This window comes from Lasioglossum baleicum, chromosome 5 (assembly GCF_051020765.1).
Source record: "Lasioglossum baleicum chromosome 5, iyLasBale1, whole genome shotgun sequence".
Taxonomy (NCBI): Eukaryota; Metazoa; Arthropoda; class Insecta; order Hymenoptera; family Halictidae; genus Lasioglossum; species Lasioglossum baleicum.
In genome coordinates, this window is record NC_134933.1 from 4,084,564 (window position 1) to 4,103,426 (window position 18,863).

General features: G+C 39.4%; 1 protein-coding gene across 2 annotated transcripts in view; it reads left to right on the forward strand.

Annotated features, from left to right (window-relative positions):
* LOC143208530 (putative G-protein coupled receptor No18) overlaps positions 1-18,863 on the forward strand; it is a 96,803-nt gene that overhangs the window by 21,893 nt on the left and 56,047 nt on the right. The window contains exon 1 of one of the 2 annotated variants that reach the window (XM_076422980.1): positions 1,521-7,981. The exons of the other annotated variant lie outside the window; for it this stretch is intronic. The gene's annotated coding sequence lies outside the window, so the exon portion shown is untranslated. Of the gene's footprint in view, positions 1-1,520; positions 7,982-18,863 lie in introns of those variants that run through there. 2 annotated transcript variants of the gene reach the window in all.

The window sequence follows — 18,863 nt, forward strand, 5'->3', positions numbered from 1 at the left end:
GGTTCTTTAATTTAAAGGACGTTCCAAATTTTGCAAATCCTGGTTACAATGAGAACTGATAATTTTTTGTAAATATGCTCTCATCCGTTCAAAATTTTTCTCCTCTCTGTATGTTAAATGCTTAAAGTGGAAATCCACGTATTTTGCAGCATCGAAAACGAAAAATCGCAGCGAGATAATAAATCTACCAACAATTACAGCAATACACGTTGAACAAGTACGAACGCCACATTTAAATGGCCCACTAAAGGGACAAAAGGGCAGCAGTGCACTTGTGGGTTAATAACAGAGTACTCACTTGACAGAAGCATTGTGAAACATTTATCGAGACAATTTCAATGAAATTGCTTCTTACTATTGATCGCTAATTCAGAATGGAAAAGCTTAAACAATGGACAGCCACAGACAATTAGTCCACGTTTTTTTTCCAGATTGAAATTCAGGAGAGAATACTGAAGAAAATAGTTGAAAATCGACTGTGTAAAACATCCATTTTATAGCAGCACTATCTAGGTGCACGGCAGTGCACCAGCCAAGTTCTCGCACTACCTCCTTTTACACGGAACAACTCGTCACTGGAGGCAGATGGAGAGATGTAATTTCGTACACTTGTTAAATGCTATCATGTCTCAATATTGACAAAACATTAATCTTCCAACATTAGTAGGTTCCGAGATATAGGACCTCAAAAATCGCTACATTTATCACGGACTGACTGACTGACTGACAGATCATCAAAACCTTTTGGGTACTTCCCATTGATCTACAAGCTTGAAATTTGGTACATAGGTCCACCATAACAAACACTCAAAGGAATAATGATCAAAGTTTGACATTTTACACCTTAAAGGGGTTGTATTGAAAAAAAACATTCTTCTTTACCGCGAGTGGGCACACCGACCACACATCGAAGAAGTACAAATCCCTGACCCCAAAATTCCTAAACCAAGAATACAAAGAAAAAGAAAACCTCCTGCAATTAGAAAAAATAATCAACTGACAAAGAAAAAAAACAACATAAACCTCAAACAGGATAAACTTTCAAGTAGGTACAAATAGGTAGTAAAACGAACATGCATTTATTAATTTACTTAATGTCCACCTTAAAGATAAAAAATGTTTAGGATTTAATGAATCAGGGTTAAGAGTAATACCTACTTGATAATTGATGAATTTTCAACAAAAATTGATGAAATCCCAACAAAAACATCCTGTAAACAGGAGCCAAGTTCCTATGGCCGTAAAAAATTGTGAGATCAAACAAAATACGGCCAAGTTCGTTAGCTTAGAAATACCTCTTGCAATACTGAAAAAACCGTCTGTAAAAATTAGTCTAAAAGAACGCTATTTAATTTTTAAAGAGTTACATGGAGGGCTAAATTATTCAAACTTGGCCGTTACTTTTTAAACCAATGGCCATAAAAGGTGTTATGTAGGTAGCGGCCAAGTTTGAATAATTTAGCCCTCCATGTAACTCTTTAAAAAGTAAATAGCGTTCTTTTAAACTAATTTTTACAAACGCTTTTTTCAGTATTGCAAGAGGTATTTCTAAGCTAACGAACTTGGCCGTATTTTGTTTGATCTCACAATTTTTTACGGCCATAGGAACTTGGCTCCTGTTTACGGGATGTTTTTGTTGGGATTTTTTAAACTGGAAGTCCTATGTTTTTCACGTCGCGTCGCGTCGGTCAAATCATTTTAGCTAACAATGAGTAATCTTGAAAAGGATATATGAACATATGTAGATTTCTCTTAATTGATTAACGATCATAATAGATCTCTCTCTCTTTTTTCTGTCCGATGGTTCTCGTTAAATTAGAGGGTTGTAGAGAATAAAAAATTGGGAAACTGTCGGTTAACGGTATCTACAAGCTGCTATTGACACCTGTGCGCGGACGATATCGATTCAACATTCGGCTCTTGACTGATCAGCAGCTACATAGCTTTCTCTGTTGTTTCCTTTTTGCTTCCGTTGCTCGGAGAATTAATAGGCAAACGAGTGTCTCGGTATCGAACATTTCGACGACGCGCAAGCTGTTGGCTTGCTGTTTGGCAACGGTATGCTTAGCGTGCTCGATTAGTGTTTTACTAAACCGTTTAGTCGACAAGAACTCACGAACGCCGCGTATTTTAGCATTTCTGCTGGCGGAACGAAACTATTGAATATCTAAAGCTTCAAATCGATACAATTGTATTTTATGCTTACTCTTTATGTTAACACAAACCCGATTATACCGATATTTCGAATAATATTAATAAAATCAGAGATGATGTATGAATAAGAGAGAAATATAATATTTCTAATACGGTAGAACTTCGATTATTATTATCCGTGCAAATTATTAGTGGAACATGATTGTTCGGATAATATTGGGTTGGCAAGAAAGTAATTTCGGTATTTTGAGGTGAAATAGAGCCCAATATTTTTTATCCAAACAATGAACTTTAATAAATAAGATACATATTTTCTCGTTTGTTCGATGATCTTTTGCCAGAAAGAATAAGAAAGAAAATATATTTTATTGATTAAAATTTATCGCTTGAATAAGGAAATTCGATTTTATTTTACCTTAACACTTTACCTACCGGAAGCCTATTAATAGGATTTTCAACAATTTTGCTGCACCAAAAGAAACCGTAGAAATTTTCTTTTACATTGCAATCTTAAATGAATCTATTAGATGACGTTATTGAGGGTGACTTGTTAGTTCATAATCGAAATTGCTGTTGCTACTGAAGGTTCCATTAAAAAGTGTTTAGCCATGTATCATAGATTTTTCAAAATTATGCAATAATCACCGGTCGGTAATGTGTTAAAATACCGAAATTACTTTCTTGCCAACCTAATACAACAATTACATAGTTTCAGTGCCGAACTTAAATCCTTATTGAAGTGTGCAGTAAATCGTGTAGCGTAATTGTATCTTCTTATAATATACTGGATTTTCGTGAAAAATAAAAATTTTCTTAGGAAACGAAAACCGTTGTATCTAAGGAGAACTAATTATTTTTTTATCGGACTTCTGCAAGTAATGCGATCGTCCGTTTTTGTTCGCCGTGCGAAGCCGTCGCGTCGCGCGTCGTAACGTTATTCGAATAAAGTGCACATAAAGTCGAGTTACTCTCGTTTTCACGGAATAGGCAAGTGTGTGCGCAGGGCTGTCGGAGATATTTCAGAAATTTCGTGAAAGGTGTTGGGTCGACAGGGGTATAAAAATAATAGTAGCAGTGGGAATCACAATTGGATCAAGCAAAAAAGCCGTTTATCGATCTGGGCATGCCGATAGAGGCCACGAAGAGTGACATCGGCAAAGCCGCAAAAATTTCTTGGTGGGAAGAAAAGAAGCTTCGTGACCTGTTTCGGGTGAGGCAAAGGCAAAGAGCAGCCTCTGTGCCAGGCTGTACGGTTTCCGGATCGCCTCCTGGACTAAGTGCCATAAATACCTGACCATTTGTCTTCGAATCGTTCGCGAAACTTTGAACGCGGTTTCTCGGCACATAGTTTCGCGAACTTGTCTCACATTTTATTCGGAGGCTCGGGCCGATCAGTTATCCTTTCAAATGAATGATCTGTCTTATCATTCTCTATACATAAAATCAAAACTATTTTACTACAACAAAAACTGCATTCTTCTTCTGATAAATTAGCACAAAGAATACAGATTTACAGATTTAGATAACTCTGTGGAGTTTACACCATTTTTGGTAATCATCGAAAAGGTAATCATTGAAAAATCGACGATTGATTCAATCGATTGATGAAGTTAATCATTTCACGTCAATCGTTGATTAAAAAAAGAAGTCATCGAAAAATCGGAGACTGATTTAGTCAATTGTTGAAGTTAATCACCACACGGTTTATCCATAACTTGTAATAAGGAGGGAGAGAGAGAGAGCGGAGATGGAGAATTAACAAAAATATATCTCAACAAAAACTGAGTTTACATTTTGTTCAGTATGCATACAGTTTTGATTCTATATTTCATTTCGAAATTTCAGCAGTTAATCATTAATCAATTATCCGACAGAGATTGACGATCACAATTGAAAAGAACGTAATCGTTAACCGCAATTAACGACTAAAGTAGGAGTTATATGTTAATTGCGATTAACGATTCAAGTAGAAATTTATTCGTCAATCGTTGATTAAATTTTTGCCCAACTCTGCCGTTGTCCACAATAAGCGCCATTAAATGCAGTCCACACAGCAAAGATTAGTCTATAAAGTTGAATCATGGTCGCAAAATGCTTTACCGTCCTGCGTTGTTTAGTTTTCCTGTAATAAAAAACTCTGAAAAAAGACTCAGTTTTCGTGTGATTTGACGGTAGGTTCGCCATAAGTGTATTCTATGTGCAGCCTAAAGATCGTAACGAACTCTCGTAATAAAAATCAAACTCGCATGATTTAGCACGGCGCAGAAGTGTACATATATCGCAGCTCCCCACGTCTTCGGCTCGTAATTTCGGAAACGTCCCGGCGAACTTTTATAAGCAGCCGAGACAGTAGGCAGTGTATTTGCACTTTTACGTTCTCGACTTACATTCAAACTTTAAATTGTGTTCGACAACTACTCTTGCAGAATTTGATTAGCCCCCGCCGCGTGCCGCACTGCCGCGCCGCGCCGCGCCGTCCGAATAAGTGCTCTGCTTTCCTTTAATAAATAATGCATTAAAGTATGGAAATGTGTCACAGCGTGCATTATCGGACATGATTTCGCATAAATTTCAAGAAAACCTAATATCCCCGCCCGACACACGGGCTACATTCGTTGTTCAACAACTTGTAAACTACCGTGGGACGCCGACAGATTGCGGCCGTGAGTCGAATTCGCATTTTCGCGGGCATTTTGACCGCGGAATGTTTATTTTTCACGGGAAATAATTTATATCGTGGCGAACAAAAGTTTCGACGGGCATTACTAAAACTCTATACGAAACAACAAGAATTACGAAACGAAACAAGAGCAACAGCGGCTTCAGAAATTTTCGACGACTTTGTTTAACTGTAAATTCAGCATGGTCAAGTGTTTTATTATTTTTTTAACTATCAGTCGTTCAAGGTTTAACATAAATTCAGGTCGCACAGCCAATAAATATATTTTTCAGACTGCGGATTGTTGCACAAAATAAAAATTTATTGCATCAATTGCAAGGTACTGAAACCGAATAAATATTCATTTGTTTCTCTAATAATTTTGAAAGGTTGACGGTAACATATCGATGCTACCACTGTTTTATATCTCACCTATCCAGTTTTTGTTATAAATTGCACAAGGTCCGCAGTTTATCGATCACTAAATTGCGGATCTGTGAGCAAAAATTATTTGTATCGTTTTCAAAAACATAACTTGAACAGAAATTTTAGCGTTTCATGAAAATTTTCATAAATGCTTCTCAACGACTATTCTAAATGAAATCTACCATAACTAGAATGGAAGTTCTATTAGTTGGAAGCACGCTCGGACATCTCTGCCGTCCTAGAAATTAAAACAAATAGTAGATTTTCGCGTTCCTTGTGCGAACAAACGAAAATCCAACAGGAGAAAAGCGAACGGTTCCATTGTCCGAAAGTTCTCTTGGGAAAGTTATGTCGGTCTATTAGTTTCCAGAGGCTCGTGTGGACGCTTTTGAAGGTCGCATGGGCCACATAGCGATCGTTGGATTTTGTCAGAACATTTTCCCAACGAACCGGCGCGGCGCGGCGCATCCACCACGGCGATTAACGTATCGTGAAACCGTACATAGTACGGGGAGCTAGATTTATGGGTTTGTTTTTCTCGAATCAAGGAATCCTTGTGCTGCATTCTGACCGGAGCGTGCATGTAGATTTTCTGCATCGCTTCTACAAACGTTCTCGGTTAAACAGAACATCACTTACTCTCAATCGTTCTTTCCGCGACCCTATCTTTCTATTACTTTTTCAATAAACAAACTTATGTCGTTGTAACTTCCCGAAGCCATAAGAATACACATCGTCTTCGACTTTAAATTATTTTCTGGACTGCTATCTCGGGGTAATCTTTTACTTCTTAAAAGATACTTGGAAAATCAATAGAGATTTCCACATATGAGCCTCTGTACAGACTCTGTACTCCGTACATATAGCCGGTTCGCGCGTAGAAGAGAACGCCGCACCGCGCCGAGTAAACAAAACAACGACGTATCCGTGAGATAATACTAACCCTGTAACGAAACTTTGTTGTTTCTCATTTGTCTTCTATCATTTTTTTATTGGCATATTCGTGGCATTTTTCTGATTAAAATGAGTCCAAACATGACATTGTTCGGATCATTTTTACTTGGTTACGTCAGGACACAGAACCTCAATTATCCGAACTAACCAGTGGAATGTGAATGGTTAGATTTACATTAAATTAACGTTTTAAGTTCGAATAAAAGAACCATCGGTACAGAGATTCGAGGTTCCACTAAAGTAAGTCGTACACTAAAGAAGCAAATGTGATCGAAATTGCATCGTGTTTGGTCTCATTTGAACCAGGAAATTGCCACAAATGTGTAGGTAAAAGTTCAAGAAAAAAATAATTTAGAGCAAACATGTTTTGTTACAGGATTAGTATTGTTTTTCCGATACACCCAATCCCGTGTCGTGTTGCACTTCCCAATGATCGAGCTTCTAAGTCCCCAAGGGCTACACGCGGTGGTTATGGGGATATATTTTACACAAGTATCGCGCGCGCGCCCGCGCCCATTTCTTCCGCGCGTGTATCAAGGAATTATTGTATTTGTATTTCCCGTTGCAACACGCGGAAGGATATTCGCGGCACTCGCGAGATGACCTGATACATATTGATCGAGCAGAGGCTGCCAGGTGTGGTAGAATGCCAAAATGGGGATGGTACCTTCATCCGATTCGTCGGGCTAGCATTTTCCTTTGTTTCGTAGAATGCCAAGGATTATGGACTCGTAAGAGGACTGGTTCGACCCAGCACTGGCAGACAAAGAGTGTTAATCGGAAGGCAAGAGTCGCTCTGTGATGTCTTGAAAAGCTGCCGTAGCATATTGGAAGGAACTTTCCGAGAAGGTCGTGCGTATACAGGCTGATACAAAAAGAATATCCAGCTGCTTCTACAAAGAACCGATTCCTCTCTTCGAGCAGCAATTTCCGTCCGAGAATAACTGTGCTATTCACTTAATTCGATCACCCTTCGTTCCACCCTGTAATCCAAGAAATGGATCATCTAATTACGTTGGGGTGTAATTTGAATCATTGATTTTCAATTCCCGGTTTTATGGGCTCCTCCGAAACGCTTGGAGCTAAGCTAAGCTCTTGAAAAGAAAATCGTAACTCGAACGATACTGCAGACATCGATTTGGAACGAACTGCAGTCAAAGCGCGAGTCTTCGAAGTTTCATTGAAAAAAGTACTGCACGCGAAATTGCAACGCGTTGGCAACGATCGGTTAGATCATTGCTCGTTTTGTCTTCGTTGACAATGCGAAATTGATGAAAAATGTGTCATCGAGTACGTGGAGAGGCCGCAGAGAGCGTCCGTTTAAAAATCGTTCTTTTCTGAGGGGCAAGCTGTAGCGTCGAAAGCGACAGTGCTATTGAATTCTCAACGGATTTCCGTTACGACGTTATCTTGCTCTTAGAAATACGTGACTTTTAAGGAATTGGCAAACGATAGTACACTAATGCTACGTGCCTCTGGGAAACGGACGTTGTATCTAGTTGCTTCGGTGCTTTGGCGACGACGACGACGACGACGACACAAGCCGAGGCACCTCCGTTACTTGTATTTCGTTAAAAACCCGTGCGCAAACGCGTGTTGATTCGTCGCTGTTATGGATGCGTTTAATAACTCTATGTGACCCGGTAATTGAATACACTTTGCTTCTTGTTCGGGACAAACTGGAATGGCGGTCGCAAACAAAGCACGCAGAGACACTTGTGAGGGACGTTGACAGTGCACGCTGTCTTGACGATGTTTTCCAATTTCACAGACTTTTGAAAATAAAAGGTATTATCCTTTAGTGGAGACTCTTTGTGTGTGTGTGTGTGTGTGTGTGAGAGAGAGAGAGAGAGAGAGAGAGAGAGAGTTCGATAATTAACTCGGTCCACGTAGAAGGTACTAACGAAACAAGTAGGTTGTACAGTATCAGGTACCCGGGAAATTGGCCGATTTTTGTTTGTTGTAATTCTGTGTGGTTGTGTTCATTGTCGTGTAGAAAACGGTGGTAAATGTAACTGGTACGATGGCGGTGGACGGGGAGGAGCTTTGGCAATTATTCTTGGTTTTAATAATGCAGAGATTCTTTTTATTTCTGTTGCATACATACAAATTTTGCGTATAACCGTTAATTGTGGCCCCTGCAGAAAGCTGATGTGCATAACTTTACCAATTATAAAATGAAATTGGACCAATTATTTATTTCTGCCCATCTGGTTTGCTGTTAGAATTGAAAATAAATTACTTAAAAATGAAGAGTTTTCAGTGAAACTGAACACTTGCAACAACATTACCGTTACCGTAGAAAGTTCTTACTCGGAAGAGAAAGGGAATAATTTAAGAGTTAAAAGTTCGACGGTACAGCTTTTGTTTATAGAGATTAACAGCTGCATTCGAGGCCTGGTTAAGAGGTTTATCATGCTTTCGGCAGCTAAAACGTTAATTGGCCAGTCAAACTCGCAGGCGTTTAGACGAATTCCGCGTGCGCTTACTTCGATTCTGTATTCATACTAAAGCGCATGACTTATGCATGCCGTGAACAGCGTATAATATAGCGCCGTAGTAAATATTCGAATCTCCTCCAGCTGACACCGTTCTCATACAAACTAATAAGAATTATGGTGCACGCCCTACGAAATCCTAATCATAATCGTAATCGTAATCGTCGCGCGTCGGTGCACAAACTCTCGGTACGCGTGTTACTCTCCTGTGTAATTTATCGCTGCGACCGTATTGCAAATCACGGACGCATCACCGACGTTCTAGCAACATTGTGATAACATTTCCGGCAAACAGACCAAAAGATCGATAATCCTACTACCACGACTTTTATAGCTAGACTGTCAGGCTTTTATTTAAAACAATGGTCCTAGCGTATAGGGTGAACGACGCGATGCGACGCGACGTGACGCGGTCGTGTCAAATATTTCACTCGGTTTTCGAAAGAAGCGAAAGAAATGTTACTAAAGTGAAGTAAAGTAAAGTAATGATATTTGATCCCCTCAGGGTTCCAAATCCATTTACCACTCTCCCCCTCTTACTATTTCCTCGCATTATTTCTTTTACAGGAAATCTACGAAATACGAATATACCCTCCATTGCGGGGCATACCACGTCACGTAGAATCAGCCAGCTACCCCCCTCGTCAAACCATTGTTCTGAAGATCATGCTCCTCCAGATTTGAAGGATCCTCTCTCAATTTGTTCCAAGTTTTAATTTTAATTTTTTCGTGTTTGATATTAAGATCGGATAAATCGTAGCTCAAAATTGGAAATTGCAAGTGAACTTACTTCGTCTTTCTTTCTCTTTTTTTGTTGACAATGCACCGGATAGTCCTATTTTCAGTCGAGCGTCTGCAGAATCTGTTCCGCCCTAATCCCTAAGAAGCCATTCTAGCGTTTTTCTTCATTTTTATTGCTAATTACGAACACGTTGTCTCCGGATTTAGGTCGTCCACTCGACGCTTGCTTGTTAAAACACGAACGAAGACGAACCATCAGATTCTCTCGGCTCCTTCTTTCTCGTTTCTTCGCATTTACATATCGTTCGCGGACGACGCCATTTTTAATCGCGGACAACGCATCAGCGACGGGAGGAATTTAATGGATTTACTCTAGTAACCTATTTAAGATAAGTGCCACTACACTTTGGATTTTTATACTGTCAAAACTATTTCCATATCTTGAAATTTGGCAGATGTCACGTTGAAGAAGAATGTCTTTTGACAGAGTATTACCTTTAGAACTAGGACCTGCACTATTTTCTTTACGGCTACAGCTGTTATGATATAGTACATAGAATTACTTTATCCTGAATAATTTAATAGAAGAGAAAAGAAACTATTCTACAGTTGCTTTAATGCTTAAATATTTAGTAGATTTTCTTCAAAATCTTCATCACGAGTCTGACTCCTTATTATTAGGTGTGCAAGTAAGTTCCTTCCCCTTTTTTTCTATGATCATAACTTCTGACTGGATTCGAATTACTTCCCGATTTTGGTGGCATCTGAACGAATCCCTATGAATATATCGTTCTTTTAGTTGTAAAAAAAGTCGTGATGAGCGTTTTCAGAGTTTCCAGTCCTGTGCAACAACTTCAAACAATATGGTGTGCGAGAAGCATCACTCTTTACATTCCAGCTTAGGAAATCAGCTGTTGAAGTTACTGAAATGGTTTGTGCGGCACTGGGAGAGAACACTGTATCTTACAGAACATGCAAAAAGTGATACCAAAGATTTAAAGCCGGAAATTATCATTTGGAAGACGGCGATCGTTCAGTGAGTTAGAGGAACTGCTCAACGAAAATCCGACCCAGACACAAGAAGAATTGGCAGAAAGATTGGGAGTCGCACACCAGATGTACATAAAATGTACTAAAATCTTGAATTTGGATAAAAAAGGGCTTATTTGCACACCTAATATATTGAAGCGGCGCAGCCTGTATAACAGAAATTTTTCACGGAAACCTCACGGACACCCAGTGCATGGGCTAGCAATCATATCGAAAATGTTCGCGTTTTACGAACAATATTTTACGAAAGTGGAAACATTCCAAGATTTTTCACCTGGCACGTGTGGCAAATAGGGCGTAGCTACAAAGTGGGCCAAGCAGGTTAACTTCGAAGAGTATCATCGAAAGGCGGATATGTAGTAAAGTTATGCCCTTGTATCTGGGAAGTTCATAGCAGGTGCTCGTAAAGCTGTATTGCCTGGCCGCAAAATCCTCGTAGAACCGGAAGGCGTGTTCTCGCTTGCAGATCGGACACCTGCGCGCCAACTATATCCCCTGCTTACTATGTTCGAGCGGTGACAAATTGAGTCTTTTGCTGTATCAGCCTGATTTTTATCAGGCTTCATAATATCCTTGATCAGAACCTTCAAGATTCTTCAGAATTTACGGTATACAGCTCTCTGCTACATTGCCATTTTTAACCTTGTATGACCTTGACGATCATTATCTAGCACATGACTTCGTCGCCATGCGGCTTTTATGTCACATAAAAAGATATCGCACTCTCGCTAGAAAGGTGACGGTAACTCAAAAAATGTATACTATGTTTGTACAGCAGAAGATGAAGAAATTGTGACCTTAATTAGTCAGTATGTCGACAAAGTTTTTAACATAGATTGCAGAGGATTTTTGTAAACTTGAGCAAGCTAGTCAGGATATTGTTAATAATTTCATCACGTAAGCCATTTGTTTCTAGTTTGTGCAAAACTATGAAACAACTGACGGTGACGCTAATTTTGTTAAATATAGGATTTTATTGATTTTAACACCGTTCTCTTTGCGCATTACTTTCTCAGTTAGTTAGCGAAATTTAATAGGTCTCGAAGTAAAGTAAAAAAGAAGTGTAGAACTGTTCGCGGGGACAATATTGCGTTCATAAAATTGCATTATACGTAACTTGAGAGCTTTCAAAGGAGATTGTCCCGCTGTTTCGCAGACCGCAGTAAAAACAGGAGAACAGCTTTCGCGTTTTCCGGTGCTTTAATTATGTACCTTTTATTATAGCGTACTTTTATTTGGACCTGCTGCGCGTTTTGCCGCGCTCGGTAATACCAACCGCAAAAATGGTTTTTTGCTTTTAATCGTGCTTAAACGCTGATGCTTTCTCAGGGTCCTGCACTATCAATTAATGGTCAGACTATGAAGAAATCAGTTCCCGTTGCTCCTCTCTTAGAAAGGTTTCGATCATCAGTTTGAACAAAATAACATTCGAGAATTGTAAAAGTCAGATAGCTCATTTTCTTGAAGATTTGCTGCATTTTTTCGGGGCTCTGCTTGTTCACAGTTCGTATTTTATTCGCACGGTCGCCGAAATATCGTCGTCGATTGAATTATATCGTTCTCGAACGTTCGTTGAAGATCGACTCGTCGCGCGTCGCGTCGAATGAAAGACTCGGAGGAAATTGCACGGCGCGGCGTACGAATCCCTATGAATATATCGATATCTTAGGAACCGTTTCAAATTGTAAAACGCGGAATCTCGTCGACAAATACCCAGCTTTTTTTAGAGCCACTCGACGAAGTTGCAACCCGCTTCAATCGTCTCTTGTTAGAGAAAATTCACCGTTCTGGAGACATTGCTAGTCACGACTGTTTGCCGAAAGGGAAATAGAAAATCCGAGACTCCGGTCTTATTTAATCTCATAAGACTTTATTGAGTTGCAATTTCTCTAAATCATCCCTCGAAGCAGACTCAGCATTTTCCAGAACTGTTTCAGAAATCTGACGAAGTTTGATTTTATTTAACGTGGTAAAGGTTGTAACTTCTTTACTAGGTTGTAACCGCTTTTTACCACCTTTTGTTGACATAGATCAGCACTTTTTTTATTCCGTAGTCACACAGCTATTATTCGCGGGAACTGTAGCGTCAAATCTGGCGAGCTTTAATTTTATTTACGTGGTCAGGGCTTTGTTATGCTACGACTTCCTTCGACCACCCTTTGTCAAAAAAGAATCAATATTTTATAACGAATTGCAAGTCACGGCAATTGTTTGCAGAATATGGAGAGAGAGCGAGAGAGATGAATATTAAATACAAATATTATTATTTTAAAGTGCATTTTAAAGGTCTACTTGATGATTACAGAAGAATCAGCATTTTTTCTGATTTTTCTGGCCAGTGAATGAGTCTGATCCGTCACGCTCCGAGGTGAAACGCTATATTCTGTTAAACTCGGAGATCCAGAAATTTTCACTTGGATCGTGCGGTCGTATGCGCACAGTATTGATCTGATTTTTTAAAGGCTATTAACATCACAGATTCTATTCATTTCGAGAAAGTAAAATACAAAGTCCTACGTGGTAATTTCATTTAGCCTCGTGAGGCTACAGCAATTTTCTCCAATCACCTTTTGTTAAAGTAGAAGCAGCCTTCTTCTATTCCTCGGGCGTTACAGCGATGATTTGCAGGAAGTATAATACAATTCAGAATCCATTTGGCGTTAATTTTATTCAATGTTTGAAGGCTTTGTTGTGATCCCTTGTAATCGCCTTTTGTTAAAGAACAATCAACGCGTTCAAAGCTGTAGGAGCCGCAGCGGTTGTTTGCAGAGGATCGAATATAAAATCGGAGGAGGTTTAACTTTACTTAATTCCGTCTCTAAACGTTCTACTGTTTTATGAATCGTACCCAGTATATTGTGTCGTTCCTAACCGTTCGTGGCAGTTCGAAGTTTGGATTTCATGGGCTCGTAAATCCCTTTTATGCTCGATTGCGACGATGTAACGGCGACGGTTGACTTAACGAAATTAGTCGTAATGAGAACGGCTGTAAATGGTGACGAGAAATGGTGCTTAACAGCGACTTCACGACGATCTACCTCGCATATTATTCGTCCTTAGTACCACGCGCCCACGCCCGCGTTTCCTTTAGCTCGAGCGAAAATTGATCGACTTCGAAGGACTGTTTCAAAAGAAAGTCGAAAATGAACGTCGACAGCTGACATCCGCGTGCGAGCATGATCTACGAGTTCGGTGTACACCGGCAAACTTTACAAATGCTGTGAAATACATTCGTGACATGTTTGGAGGAGGAGGGGGAGGGGCTGCTGTGTCGATTCCAATGCGTGAGAGATGAATTTAAAATGGCCAGAAAAACCGCGCGTTTCCCTTTTCCCACGCGAAAATCTCTAAAATTACTTTTGATGGTATCGCGACCTCTTTTCGCTCTTTTTGCTAAAAAGTGAAACAAATTTTTTATTATTTTAAACTACACTGTACTCTAACTTCTAACACATCATGTATTATGTCATACTAGTTCTGCTCTATAGTTGTTGTTCCGATTGAACAGATTAGAAAAAAAGGAAGATCTGAAATTTCTTCGTTTAATTCTGTTGATTCACGGGTCCATTCACCGTCCAGGAATAATGATTGAACATTTTCGGGCAACAGTGGCCACAGAACGCCTCGCACAGAAAATACGTCGAGTCGGGCACATGTGAAGTTAGGCGATCCACTGGTGGTTTAAGCGGACGTCCCTTATCACCGTCAGGAATACATTACGCCACTGTTTCTAGTACTTTGGCCGCACAAAAGGCACCAACGGGAAATGGTCTATCGAAACCGGTGCTGCGGTGGTCAAACGCTTCGGGGCTTCTGCCAACGTACACTGGCCTCTACCAATGGATCACGTCGTCCACTTTCCGCACCGTCGCGTCGACTCCTCCCTCCCCATCCTCGGACTTGAGAAGAAAAGGGAAATGGCTGGGTGTATCGGTCCTTTTGAATTCCGCGGACCGACCGTGGCATTCTGTCAGCATCCTAACGGAATCGGCTATTGCGCGAATCGAGATTGCTTTGCTGGATCGCTGTCCAATACCTCTAAATGCAATTTGTTCATTCTTTTCGATAGCCAGACTCGATCTAGTAGAGGCTGCGCATCTTCAACTACTCTAAGTTTGCTAATTTCAAGAGGGTTGTATATATGTATTAATCGTTGAATGAGAGTATGGTCTGTGAACCAAAATAAAAGAAAAATCTTGATTATTAAATAAGTTATTTTAGAATGTCGAAATAGACTCCGAGAGAAACACAAGCTAGGCGTCGAACAGCGAAGTGAAGCTAGTGAAAATACTATATGTATAATTAACTTTCTAATCTCGATGAAAGTTTTTGGAATCTACCAATTTCCGGCGTCAAATCTACGATCACGCCTGGTCGGATCGCTTTAAATCAGTCTTCCGACGTACTTTTCGGAAAACGTAGGAAGTTTCAACGGCTTGTCGTTGAGTCATTTCGTTTTCAAGTAGCATTCTTCAAGCCGCATTCATGTCGCTCTGCGTTCATTCTACTTTTTCTGTTTAACCTCGGTCGTTTTTCTGCGGATAAACTGACAATGAGAAGAAAAAACCTGAGGACTTTAATTATACGAGAAAAACTGAAAGAAAAAGTTTGGCTGGCGCTACTCTCTGCCAGCACGTGGGAAAAGTCTTAGGCTCGAGGAGTGCCACACTAAAGAATTTGCAAAAACCTTGACATTTTTAGCTATAGCGAACACTCTAAACTTATTGTACAAAATGATCTGATTGTTAAAAACATGCAAATAATTTAGAAACGAAATATTTTCTTGAATTACCATATATGTAGTATTAGAAAATGCGATAAAATAGCAGTTCTATATTGTATGTATGTATCTCTAAATTAATTTTGCTGGAAAGCAACAAATCCAAAGCCAAGGAAATTGCATTAGGGTAGATAGGGATCCCAGTCCTATAGATATATTTTTCAGTGAATTTTGTTACGAAACGACAAATCAAAAGCCAAGGAAATTGCGCCATGCGAGATAGGGATAAGACAGGGCGGTGCAACGCGCAACGTGTCTGGAACTTTCTTCGTGTTGCTCGCACGCTAATTGGAAGTTCTTTCCGTAAGATAGGCTATCAAAACAGCTAGTTCTCATTAAATGTTAGCTGGCCGCGGTGATAAGTGATAATTACAAGTCCTTCAGTTGGTCTACGTCCACTCTAATTTGCGACATACCTCCCTCGGAACCTTCCATTTATTACACAGGACGTGGACGGAGTGCGGGCTTCTCGTTGCGTAAAATTAGTGAATCGCATCAGCTCGAGGAAGACGAATTATGCTTTTCTTTCATCGTGCTCCTCTTTGATTACATTCCGTCGGATTAATTCAACATACTCGGGGAATTTACAGAAAATTACTTGCCCCGGAGGAGTACGTACTCTAAATTTGTTCACACCTCGCAACAAATTCAGCCTCAACGACCCATATCGATGACAGGGCCTGCGAGAAAGTAATTGGTCGTTTGCTGTCTCGGAGAAGGTTCACGATATAAGAAAATTTAAAAGCCTTTAGCGTGATGTGGTTTTCTTAACAAAAAAATCGGCGACCATCGTTAACATGAAAAATTCAACGGTCAATTAGGTAAAAGCACTTTACCTACCGGAAGCCGAATACATAGTAGGTTCCTTCGCGACTATTTCTGAAAGAAACTTCATCATGTTTTATTAAATGATAATGCCGGGAGAAGAGAATATTAATATATGTATACTATACAGTGGCCCACAAAAGTGTTCGTACACCCTTTAAAACTAAAAACAGAATAACTTTTCTATAATTGTACCGAACGACCTGATGTTTTGTAAGCAATTAGAAGTATTTTCGAAAATTATAATTTACAAGGTTACATGCAAAAATAAAAAGGCTAAAATCTTTTAAAACTTTTTTATTTGCGCCCTAATTAATAAAAGTTTAAAAATTATATGTTTTGTCATCCGGTCGTTTGGTAAAATGACAAAAAAGTTATTCTGCTTTAAAGGCTGTACGAACACCTTTGTGGACCACTATATAATATAAAATAAAATATTCGGTGAAGAATCTTCATAAATAATTATAATCAACACAAAAATATGTGCTTGCTATATGTTTTTCCATTTTTAAGTGACCATAACATAATTATAAAAAAGAATTACTCCGCTAGGTCTAATTTCACGTAAAATTTGTTAAGAAATCATTGGACGGTGTTTCCACTCCGGAACTGTTGAATTTCGCACTCGACGCACGTAGGTCGATAACACGAGCGCCGAACTCGATATCATATTTGTTGTAGCCGTGAAAATTTAATTTGCGCTCGAATTCTGGCGTAACTAAAAGAATGTCGAACTATTCGTATGTTCGAGTAAATTGTGCTTGTCGTAATAAAATCATAGTTTTACGCCGTCGGCGAAAGGGATGATGATCCGCCATAATATTTTCAGGGGGAGATGTGCAGTTTGTAGCCACGGTACTTTGAAACTGCAGCTAACCCAGAGCCCTCTTGGCATTCGATTCCGAGAACAACGTTCGATCTCGCTCGCACTTTCCTAAATGTTTTCGGACGTGTCGGGTGTGTCCGCATGATATTATACCTCAAAAATCTGCTGACCTTGCTGGCAATAAAAAACATCCCCGTGGAAGCGTGCGACCCTACAGTTTTGCGCAGAAAGTGGACATTATTTTCGAAAGTAGAATGCATCTTGATTGCTTCTGAAAAATCAACTCAATTAATCAAAATCAACTTCAATTAAAAGAAGATGCCACGAATTAATTTCTGCATCCACACACACACTAAAGTTTGATTAAATTGTAAAAGCAATATGTTAATTTGCGTTTGGCTAGCCTCTCCTATTTTCTACCACTCCGATGGAGTTGTAATTATTCAGGACGGCCGTAAGTGGGTCCGGAATGTGCTAGCGCGAACCAACGTCCACGGAATTGTTTTGTTAATCAGTACGGTTATCGTTCCAATTCGGATTATCGATTTGTCATAAGTGCGTCCTATCTACTCGAGCGTAAATCGCGAATTCGTATCGGGAATGCTACTTCATGTTCATCATTGTCGTTCGCGTCCAAATCGCTCAAGGATAGATGATTTTTCGGAGTTTATTACGGAGAAACCGATTAAGCTGAAGCTAAAAAACTTTTTGCGATAGATATATTCAGGCATGATTCACTCTTGAAATTTTGTTGCTCTAATTAAAAAACATACTCCGAATATACGGGTAATTTTGACGCGCAACAATGTTTGAGCAAAGATTCTGCATTGGAAAATGAAGGCTATGGACGCCATGGTTAGGTTTTAGTAGAGTGCAGATTTTACGGATTTCTGGCAAAAATGGATAGATTGGAAAAATTTCATATTACTGGTACATTATTTACAGCCTACTAAAACTGTCAAGAGAAGAAACGAACTATGATGTAACTCCTCCTCTGATTCGTGTTGCATAAAAATCTATTGATCAGTTCCAACGTTTTCCTAATTACGAGTTCATTTCGCTCGGATGCGCAGCTTCCCATGAAAAATTCCCAGCCTGTATCGGCGACATATTTTCATATAGAATATCACGACCGTTCTGCATATTATACATAAAAGATACCGCCACGTTTTCTGTCATGCTTTCCGGCAAATGGCTCTTCTCGCATCGCTTGGTTATTCCCGAGCCATTCGCTGTTTTATGATACAAGACCATACCATGATCATGATCGCCTTATCTTGAATATATTTTTATGCCCGTGGGTAGTATGTAATACGCACACATTCTTTGGACAGGCATGCGTTAATTTTTAACGAGATCGAATTTTATTCGTTAGTCTATCGTCAGCTAAATTTGTCAGGTTTCAAAGTCTTCATTTTCCAACATATTTAGGGGAGCTCTGTTATTCAATCTTCTTTTACAAAAACTTGACAAAATATTTCGATTAATGTTGGAAGCAATCTTCGTGTTTTTCTTTTCTAGACAATTTTGAACGCACTCGTTAAAATCACTCGAACCTGTTACTCGGACAATGTAAAATGTATACATCGCGAAACAATGGGGCAAAACCCATTTGCGCAAATCAACATAGTGAATTGTGAGCTTAACAAAGGTTAAAGCGACAAAAAACCGCAATTATTTCTGCGTTCATCTAAAGGAGAATTAAAATTTTTGAACCAGGATCAATAGTGCTCAATAATCAAATAATTCATTCTTATCAGCACAATTATTTTTCGAATGCGACAGCCAGAAAAATAATGAACGATAAACGAAAAGTTGGTGTATTCAAGATTTATATGTATATAAATTTGAAGTATGAAAGGCTTGAAAATTGCGTTTAACAGTCGAGCGAGGGGTGGGGGAGGGGCAGTGTAACACAAATGCACCGTAACCGTGAGAATAGATATCACT